Below are 10564 nucleotides of genomic sequence, written 5' to 3' on the forward strand. Positions count from 1 at the left end.
ATTTTAAAGTTGTGTTGAAATAGATTGGTCAAAATCCATTGTCTATTTACACTGACCTATCATTTTGGGTTGTAAATTGACTCAAAAAGGAAAAAGGTAATTCACATTTGGATATGTTTAGCGTACACTTTCCTAATTGTTCTACAGGCTAATGCCATTGGAGTAAGCTCTGAAACTATTCATCGGTTTTATATTTCTCTAAGGATAAATACCATCAGGTTCAGGGTTTAGAAATCAGCAATTCCTGGTACTCCGAAAGTCCGAAGAGACAAATCCATCGAAATAAAGGTCCATCAGTCATCGGTGAGAGGGACCCCCCGGTCGTCCAAACATCACCTGTCGGTGAGAGCGAGTGGCTAAATCAAAATAGTTAACAGCTGCTGGCCTGCGCTCTCCCCTCCGCGTTTCACGCCAAAAAAAAGGACGCGTGCTGTGCTGCCGTGAGCTCTGGCAGTTTTTCAAAAAAACCCTTCTGTTTTATTAAAATCGCAAGTGAACCCATCCTGTTTGGTCCGTACAGTAACCGCGCTCGTGTATTTTTCACTCAGATCCTCAAACTAATATTTATTTCAGCACAAAGAAGGAGAAATTCTAGAATTCTGTTATTTTTGCAAAAACCCCCCACAAGTCAATTTGCCTTTACACCCTCCCGCCACCCCGAACCCTAACCCCTCTCCTGCTCCCCGCCGTCCCGCCACTCCTGCTCCCCCCGCCACCCTCTCTCTCCCTCTTTGCCTCGCGCCGCCGCCTCCCCTCCCCTCCCCTTCTCCCTCTCTGCCTGCCTCCGTCGACCCTTCCCGCCGCCGCCCGCTCCCGCGGGATCCACGCCACCCCTCTCCCCATTATCGCCTCCTCTCTCTCTCCCTCTCTCTCTCTCTCTCGGCCCACCCATCCCCCCTCCGCTCGGCACAGGCCGACGTGGATCCGGTGGACCTGCTCGCCGCGCGGCCGGCAGTGGCTACGTGCGGGAGATAGAGGCCGCGCCACACACGCGAGGAGGAGGAGGAGCAGCGCAGATCCCGCACGGGCGCAAGAGCAGTCCAGCGACGCCTTCCCGTTCGCCTCGCCGTCCTCGCTCTCCTAGCTTGGATCCCATGTCGGCCCAGAAGCCGGCGACCGGCGCGGGCGCGTGCTCTAGCCAGGAGAAAGGGAGCAGAACACCTCTGGAGCGGACGGCGGATGCGGCGAAGGCGCTGTACCACCTCCGTGTCACCTTCTTCCCCCAGGACCCTGCCGAGAAGGCCGCCGCACTCCGCGCCGGCGCCGCCCTCGCCCTCCTCGACGCTCTCTTTGGTACGTGCCTTTCCACCCGCCGGCATCCGCCGTTTGCTGCAGCTGATTCGGTTAGTAGCACACCGGGTAGTAGTGACGCGGAGGCCGGTGTCGGCTGCACGCCACTGATTCGAAAATTTGATCACTACCGCTGGTGGATTACCTATTTACATTGGACTTAGCATCTGGATAGTTGTGATCTAGAACAAATAAACTCGTTCTACAAGATGTGGCCCTCCGCACATGGATATTATGCGCACTTCCTTGCAAGCAAGGCATCTTTGGTGGCCTCTGTGTGATCTCCAACGCCTTAGAGTGCGCCGGCCAGAGCTCAAGCAACTGGAGTCGCTGCTGACATGGATAACACCCAGCACCTGCTCGAGGAAATGCCTGCAAGGTAGGATCCTCAGTCCCTCACTGAGTAGTTAGTATTTTTAGATTTAGCAGTTGTTGTACACTAATATCTCAGATCAATATCCAACGTAATTTCCTTGCAGCACAATGATTACCGTAGCTCCAATCATCAAGCTATTGATCCATTGGTTCATACATATCAATCTGTGATGTCCATGTATCTTGACTCATGAGTAAACATCAGTTTCTTCTTCGCCCATTGATAGTTGTATGTTTATATATGCTCTTTCCTATTTACAGACTAAGACTTATATCGTTTTGATTTATCAGTTTTTTAGATCTTGTTTACTTTCTTATGACGTTGAAATTCTGCCTATGTCATTTCAGGATCTTCTGTTTTTGGCTTGCAGTCATCCAGATAATAGAACCACGATTATTTCAATTGTAGAGTGGCCAGAATGGATTTTGGAGGTTTTTGATTTCTAATCATGAGGTTAGTATCACAAGCCTTTTATTTTATTTTCTAATGAGACTCGTGTTCAGGTGAAACAGCACATAAACTGCATTTTGTCATTTCTCCATATTTTTAATTTGGATTTTTAATATAGATGGGAGCTAAGAAAAAACTGATGGTGTAAGCATGAGTGAGATTGAAGACCCCACACACAATTTCCTGATTCTCATGCTGGAGCATTCAATGAAAGAAGAAGATGGGTGGAAGGCAAGATAATTTTTTAAGCAGAATATTCTCAGCAACATACAACTGTTGTAGTGTCGCAGCCATCGTGTATCACGTGGATAGGTTTATGATGGTTTTAGCATGGCCAAATGCATTGAATTCATAATATGATCTTATGTTGTTTCTATTTTATAGTGATATTTTATTTCTGTCCATACAACTATTTAGGACGTGGAGGCAACAATTCATTGTGCAAAGTGGCTCTCAATGGTTGGAGGATCTAGCACTGGAGACCAAAGAATCAGGTAGCCCCTTCACTCTTGGGTAACTTGTTCAGGAATAATTCAAGAAATTTATTATAAGATATCTGCACTCAGAAGCCTAGGATTTAATTCTCAAACTCCAAAGGCAACACTATTATTTTCTCTGCACTATCTGTAATGGTGTGTTTCTTTACTGGTTTCCTGAACGGAACCATGATGTTGTACTTTGTTTTTCCTGTGCTATGTTACAATCTAATGCTAATTTTGGTGCATGTAAAGATGTGGTTGGTAATTCTGTAACCAAGACACAGAAAAATGTCACAACTAAGAGGTTGGTTTCACTAATACAGAGTTATTTTTTTTTCAATTGTATGATAAATAACTAGCCTCATATCGACATAACAAGTCAACTTTCTAGGTCTCTCTCACATAATAAGAAAATCGCCAGGAAGCTGCTCCTTGATGAAGGCACTGGATACGAAGATGATGGCTGCGCAGAGTAGAGTTGGATCTCTCGGAAAGGCATCGTCAAGTGTGATGTGTTTGGTCCTTTAACCTATGTTTGTTGGAGAGATGAGCATCGGGCAATGGGTTTGTCAAGCATTACGAACTGAACTTGCCTCTGTTCTGGACAAGCAGCTATCGCAAGATGCTTGCTCCCTCTGCCTGTTACTTGAACGAACTTCTTTCAGCAATATTTGGATTTAAATATTAAACAAATGCATATAGTTAATATGTCGATAATGTACTTTGCCACGACCTATGTTAATATGTTGATGACGTGCTTCCTACTGGATGTGGTGTTTTAAAATTGAATTCATCTTATAGCATGCATATAATTTTTATTGTTTTATTATGATTACTTGCATTTGATTGTTCAAATAGTAGGGCGCGCGATCTTGCATTTGATTGTTCAAATAGTAGGGCGCACATCGCGCGCCGAATGTTCTAGTATACTAAAAACTTGCAAAATTTTAGAGCAAGCGAGATGAGCATATACCTGTAACCTGTATAGGTCGCAGGATATGGATTCTCCTCTCTGCATACGCCAATTACTGGCAGATTGCAGCTAAGTTCCAGCATCATTGCCTGTGTGTCCGACCCCGACGGCGCCGTTCAGAAGAAGCGGTCGTGCTGCTGCCCGATCTTTGCCGCCTCTCCTGACGGTGGAGCTCGACCTTTTTTCCTGGCGGCGTGTTGGGGAGCTGGTCCCCAGGAGCTGCGACCTGCGACGTGCCCTCGACCTTGGCACGTGTTTCTCGAGCCGCTAGCAGGGTGCGCGGCGGCGAGCGGCGTGGCAGGCGGAGGAAGGTGTGCGACACTAGGTTGGGAGAGGGGCAGAATGCCCAGCTGGCCGGAGAAGACGGAGGCAGGCAGCGCAAGGACGGGGAGGCTCCAGAAAGCTCGGGAGATGGCTGCTGCAATACTCAGTTTTGGACGCTCGATTGAAAGCTGACGGTGCTTGAAAAGGGGCGACGTGGCCGAATGAGACGCCAAAGCGCATGGAGCTGATTTCGTTAGGTAGAGATTTGCGCGCCGTCCGCTCCGTCTCCGCCTTTCGTGTCCCTCCTGTCTCCCATTGTTAGCCCATGTGGGGTATTTTTTCCATGCATGCGGGCTCAACCTAGGGAGCCATGAGATTGGATTTTGAGGGCCGAAGGTCTGACCAATGTTTTATTATAACATTACAACCTAATGCCACTGAATCTGAGTTCAGAGAGGAGAGATCCCAATGTCATAGAGAGATAGGAGATGCGGGCCCCACCCATGTGGGGCTGAGAGTAAAAGCACGGTGAGAATTGACTAGAAGCATGAGAAGTCATGGTCGGCTGCAGAATTAGCATCGGTTTTAAGCCTTATCACATATGATGATGTTTATATAATGTTTAGATACTAATTTGTAGTACTAAATATTGACTAACGAGAAAAATGCTTCCGTAACTCCTATGCTTTTTCTCCAGACAAATCTATTAAGTCTAATTAGTCCATGATTAATAACCCATATGATGATACAATAAATATGTGCTAATTATAAATTAATTAGGCTTAATACATTCATCTGGTGAACAAGTCATAGGTTTATATAGTAAGTTTTATAATTAGATTATATTTAATCTTTCTAATTGGTATCAAAATATTTGATGTGATAGTGTTTAAAATAAATTCTAGAAAACCAAACACCTAGGACGTGCGTAAAGGAGGTTGGAGTAGGTGTCAGTTCGTCCAACAAAGGTAAAGATCGAAATGGAGCGTGAACAGAGAAATGTGGAAACCGAAGTCTTGTCATAGATGTATTGGAAGCTGCACTGAAGCTGTATGCACATATTTATTTGTTTCAAATGCTCAGAATGCAAACAAGCAAAATAAAAAAAATACTATGATGCACAATTGACACAGCAAAATCATAAAATCATTTATAGTTCAGGATGCACATCTGATTTGATGCCCTATGAATAATAGTAATGTAAAAATTATAAAAAAAATAGAATGGACGAGATGCACATATTTTTGTGCAAATAAAAATTATTAAATTATTGGACATATGAGATGCTATATTTGTGTGCAAAAAAATCCAATAATCGATGCATAATTTTCTTTATATACCAAGAAATAAATTAACAAATAGTGTAACATACTAGGATGCACATTTTTCACATTAAAAAGTTAAAAATGTACTACTAAAGAATGTGCATACTTTTATTATTCACCATGTTAGCTATGCATTCAAAACATATGGTGGAGACAGTACCGTTCTGGATAGTTTCAAATAAAATATCTTCATTCGTACTAGCATTTTGACAACTGTTGAGGGGGCCGGTCTTGCTAGGCCTGGACAGAAAAAACCTGATCGCTCAGTAATCAAGAAATACGAATTTAGTTCGGATAATTCAGGTACGCGAAATACTCGAAATTCCTTTAGGAGGCCCCAGGTCAAAGCTCCATCAAAATTTCTAGACCAAACTAGCCAGCCCATAACTCAGACAACGGAAAATTGGTTCCACATCATTGAAAGATCATCATTTTCAAAAAATACCATTAAAAGATCGACGATACGCAAAATACCATGGAAACAATGATTCTGTTCCGAAAATACCATGGAAACCACGCCTAGCATAGCCAGCACCAGGGGCGCCTATGGCCTCACCACTGGCAGTCTGGCACCCTCGAGCGTTGCGGCCCCGCAAGCGTAGGGTGCGCATCGCCGATAAAGCTATCTACACCGGGACCTCTATGTCGATACTCCAGTACACATTAGAGTAAAATTGTCCTACACCAGGTACTCTATGCTGGTGAGCTATGTCCTGTGCTCCGCCAAATTCAGCGGAGTAGTGGACGCCTGCTACGCGCCTCCACTGTGCGGGGCCCGCCCGCCCGCGTGCCTCCAACCGCCCGGCGCAAGGGCAGTGAGGCCGCGCGAGGGCGCCCGGTAGCGGCGAGCAGGGAGGGGAGGAGCTCCGCCGCCAAGATCCTCTGCAGATCTGCCGGCGAGTAGGGAGGAGAGGAGCTCCGCTGCCAAGATCCACCGCAGATCCACCGACGAGCAGGGTGGAAAGGAGCTATGTCGCCGAGATCCATCGCAGATCCGCCGGCGAGCAGGGAGGAGAGGAGCTCCGCTGCTGAGATCCGCCACAGCTGCTCTCCACCGCCGGATCCAGGGGAGGCCGGCATGCCCGAGGAGGAAGGAGGGGGGTGGGAGGCCTCCGCAGCCACGGTCGGCGCGTGAGCAGGAGCACCGCCGGCGCGGCCGACGCGTGCACGAGCAGAGGAGGCAGAAGGGGCTGAGGGCAGAGGGAGGAGGGAGGGAAGCACGGGAGCGGCAGCCGGCGTGGGCGAGAGCGGAGGGAGGAAGGAGGAGGAGCGCCGGCGAGGGAGGTGGAAGGATGAGGGGTGCCGGCGATGGAGGGAGGCACTGGGAACGGCAGTGACCGACGTGCTGGAGGTGGGGAGAGAGATAATGGGAGGGGGTAGGGCGTGGGTAAGAAAAATAAAAAAATCTAACATGTGGGTCCTGCGGCTTGTAGTTGGTATAGTGGAGAGATATAGAGGATGGATGGTTGCGGGAGAACTGGATATAGATGAGAGAATCTTGATGGTCAGGATAAAATATTCTTTTTAGAGAATGGATATAGAGTACCATGAGTACGGACAGCCTAATGGACACATTCGGTGCCAGCACTGATTTGTTTCTTGCTTTCACGCTAGGAGCCAAGAGCGATTCAAGTTGGAGGAGAGATCAGAGGTGCCTTTAAGAGATCAGAGGAGCAGGCAATGGATAAGATAGTCAATTCAGTGGTCCTATAGCAAATTGTCATAGATTTCTAATGTCATTTTGCAAAGACAATGTTTTAGTGGTTTGTAGCAAAATTTAGATTTCAAGACTGTTCTCAGCTAATTTGGCTCCAAGAAAATTACCATACTAAAATGGTGGTGTCTCTAAAATAAGATTATGATGGTGCTCATTTCTATCCTCGTCCACCATGGGGGCGGCGGAAACCAGCGCGCCGCCGCCGGTGAGCCGGCCTTCCCCGGCGCCTGACCCGGCCTCGAGTCTTGTGAGAGAGAGCGGATCTCTCCCAGTCGCCTATCACTCCCACCAGAAGTCTCTTATGGGGCAGGGAGTCAACATCGTCTCTAGATAGTTGGACACGTGTAGGGAGGAGATGGGTAGGCAGCAGATTCTCGACCGCCATTGAGGGCAGTTCCAACTCAAAGTGTCCATAGGTAGTGTCTATGGTGCCACGCCACAAAAAAAAACTATCTCAAAAACTGCGCCGGAAGTTGCTAGACCACCTTTCCAGTTAGTGGGGTCCACTAAACGTGTAGGGAAGAAACTACCCTCGCCCCCGACGCTTTATCTCGGGTTTCCTCATTCATTGATGTGCGTGAAAACACCATTTTCGTACATGAGAAACCATGTCTTTCTATTTTCTTCTCTCTCCTTATTAATTCACTTGCCATCTCGTACTTTTACTTACGTGGCGGTGCAATTAATTCTATAGATACCAGTTGAGGTGGAGAATTAGGACTGCCCTGATGGGTCTAGATCAAGCCACACGAGGGGCCCGAGGACTACACCGACACTTGGCCTTGGTACCAATTTCCAATCGGCCAGGCATGAATGTGTGTGGCCATTGCAATCATGCCTCCATGAGTCCATGTGTCGAAACAGTGCGTCCGCAAGCAAAAGTTGGAGCCCCGACAAGGCTTGAAGCTACGGCCGGCGACACTCATCATTTGTCCTACGAAAGCTCTTCATCTGTTGTCGTACACCATGCACGACGTGTCCACAGTTCACTTTTTTTTAAAACTAACCCGACACCAGAGCTGCGGATTATATTAAAAAAAGAAGATGAAGTCTAGACTAAACAATACAACAAATGGAAGAAAAACAACACGAGTATGTTGAATTGGGACATCAACACATGCTAACTCAACTCAACTTTCGGACAGATTGAGACATCGACACAATTCGCAATAATTCTGGCCGGTCGAATTGGGACATCGACACAAGCCGCATACGCCGGGCCCGAGGGGGGGGGGGTGTGGCGAGCAAGGTTAACCTAACCGGTGGGAACCGGACCGGTTTGACCGGTTACCGGTCAAACTGGTCCGGTCCGGTTCCGGTTTCGGCCGGTACCCAACCGGCCAAAATTCAAATTTTAAATTTGAATTCAAAAAATGAAAAATTCCCAAAAAATTCCTAAAAATACTTCAAGGTGTGATGAATCTAATGGTGTCAAATTTTCTCAAAAATTCATTCATTTAGTATATCTTGTGGGAATTTAAAGTTAAATCAAAAAAGAAAAAGAAAAAAAATGGGCCGGCCCATGAAGGCCCACCGATCAAACCGGTCAAACCGGCTGGTAAACCGGTCAAACCGGCCGGTAAACCGGTTGCACGGGAGCTTTTGAATTTCAAACCGGTCAAACCGACCGGTAAACCGGTAAAATCGGCCGGTAAACCGATAAAACCGGCCGGTAAACCGGTCGGAACCGGTTGCATAGGAGTTTTTGAATTTATTTGAATTTGGATTTGAATTCAACCGGTTTCCACCGGTTACCAGCCTAACCGGTCCGGTAAACCGGTACCGGAGGGTGGCGGTTAGGTCGGTCCGGTCGGATTTTAAAACTCTGGTGGCGAGCGGGGCGGCCGCGTAGGCCCCCGGGTCAATGGGCTCCGCTGTCATGTCGCTGCATATACACATGTAGAGCCCGAGCGAATAAACGATGCGTGCCCCTCGTCTCCGCGATCACCGTCCGTTCGTGTTGGTTTCTCGATCTGTCTCCCCTTACGCGAGTCACAAGATAGCACTTACGACGTCCGGACGGCGATGGCAAGGGTCGATCGAGCATTCGAGCTCCCGAAGCACGCCCTGCCCCAGAATCGCAAAGTCTCCAATCTCCCCCCTCCCCCTGGCGTCGTCCCCGGACGGGAGGCTGAGCTTGCATGTCGCGAACAAGCTCAAGATATCCGTTTCGCTGCTGATGCGGCCTGCCGGCGCCACCGCCGACGGCTGGTCGCGGCACGCCGTGATCGACATAAATACACAATGATGACCGCAAGGTCTCTGACGCCGCCGGACACGCCGTATTATTGGTGGCTCAACAAGGCAGTTGACTTCGCGACCTCAGGAGCGAGGAGCGTCGCGATCTTGCTGCGGCCGTTTACCGGCGACTTGGCCTACTCAGAGGCGGCCTGGACGAGCAAGAAGCCAGCACCAGATACCAGCACGTCAACACCAGGCATCCTCGCCATCTGTAGATTGATATTTTATATTTGATTTATGACTGAAATCAAATCAATATTTCGCGTTTATTGTAGCAGGTAATTGATAAATAATAGCTGAGTGATGCTGCGGTGAAGGATAGATGATATTAGGATTTGAGAGTTCTACCCACTTTTCGGTAATTGGGAATTGATAGATTTGTGATAGCTATTTTCAGTTACATTTTTTAAAATTGTAAGGTACGCATCTGGCAGTGTGAAAAGGAAAAGAAGGAAACAAGCAGGTGAAGTTACATGATAAGATTTATATATATTAATCAATAATTAACGATTTCACAATCTACACCTAGAATGGCCCCGATCTTTAGTTTCGCCCCGGGCCCCAGAAATCTGAGTACCGGGCCTGAAGCTGCATAATAACACTCCACGCTACTCAGACACAACCACACTAGCCGGTCTCGCCACCACCACTTGTTACCTTCTTTTTTGTATTTTCACTTTATTGATAAAGAAGGGAAAGAGAGAAGGGAAAAAAACTCCCTGTCACAGCTGAGCGACGCATGCCGAATCCACCATGCTAGAGAATGCTCGATGTCGCCTTCAAGAAGGGCACTAGACTGGAAGCGCTGTTGATAGCACCTAAGAAGAGTTGGATTTTCATCCGCATTCTCAAAAGTGCGGTGAGGACTAGAGATGATGAGCGACGCATGCCGAATCCACCATGCTAGAGAATGCTCAATGTCGCCTTCAAGAAGGGCACTAGACTGGAAGCGCTGTTGATAGCACCTAAGAAGAGTTGGATTTTCATCCGCATTCTCAAAAGTGCGGTGAGGACTAGAGATGATGCCTCCAACCAGGAAGCGACACCCGCAGACGTCACCATCCAGACTTTCATCTTAACTTCAACCGGCCTATCTAAGATGAAGGGGTTAGAGCATAGCCAACCCACGGACCCGGCGTTGCGAAGAAGGGGCTAATACAGTCAGCTAAGCCATCATGGTGCAGCTAATATAACCCACCTACGCTTGGCTACAGTTAGGACACCACCACAGTGCCGTTGACATGCACCCGAGCAAGCCACTGCCGGCCACGCCACCACGATGCCGCCGAAGCACCTCCGCAAAGACCTTGCCGGCCACCCGCACCTCACAGTCGGTGGCCGCTGGAGCCGGGCCTGGAGCACCCTCATGCCGCAAGACGCGACGGAGGAAAAGCCGCTTGGCAGGAGGACCTGCGACCCCTCTTGCAGGAGAGGAAGCCGACCGACAAC

The 10564-nt window shown here is 48.1% G+C and overlaps 2 long non-coding RNA genes across 4 annotated transcripts; both read left to right on the plus strand.

Annotated features, from left to right (window-relative positions):
• Positions 1-694: 694 nt before the first annotated feature.
• LOC120707083 lies at positions 695-2324 on the plus strand. Of its 3 annotated transcripts, none has more exons than XR_005688792.1 (4): positions 695-1293; positions 1466-1669; positions 1770-2119; positions 2235-2324. It is a non-coding gene; the product is annotated as an uncharacterized LOC120707083 (long non-coding RNA). The 3 variants fall into 3 exon arrangements; XR_005688791.1 differs by having other exon boundaries at positions 697-1669; positions 1770-1894; positions 2014-2119; XR_005688790.1 differs by having other exon boundaries at positions 695-1669.
• A 203-nt stretch (positions 2325-2527) lies between these two features.
• LOC120707084 lies at positions 2528-3360 on the plus strand. The gene is made up of 3 exons (XR_005688794.1): positions 2528-2610; positions 2848-2899; positions 2987-3360. It is a non-coding gene; the product is annotated as an uncharacterized LOC120707084 (long non-coding RNA).
• Positions 3361-10564: the final 7204 nt, after the last annotated feature.

This window comes from Panicum virgatum, chromosome 5K (genome assembly GCF_016808335.1).
Source record: "Panicum virgatum strain AP13 chromosome 5K, P.virgatum_v5, whole genome shotgun sequence".
Classification (NCBI taxonomy): Eukaryota; Viridiplantae; Streptophyta; class Magnoliopsida; order Poales; family Poaceae; genus Panicum; species Panicum virgatum.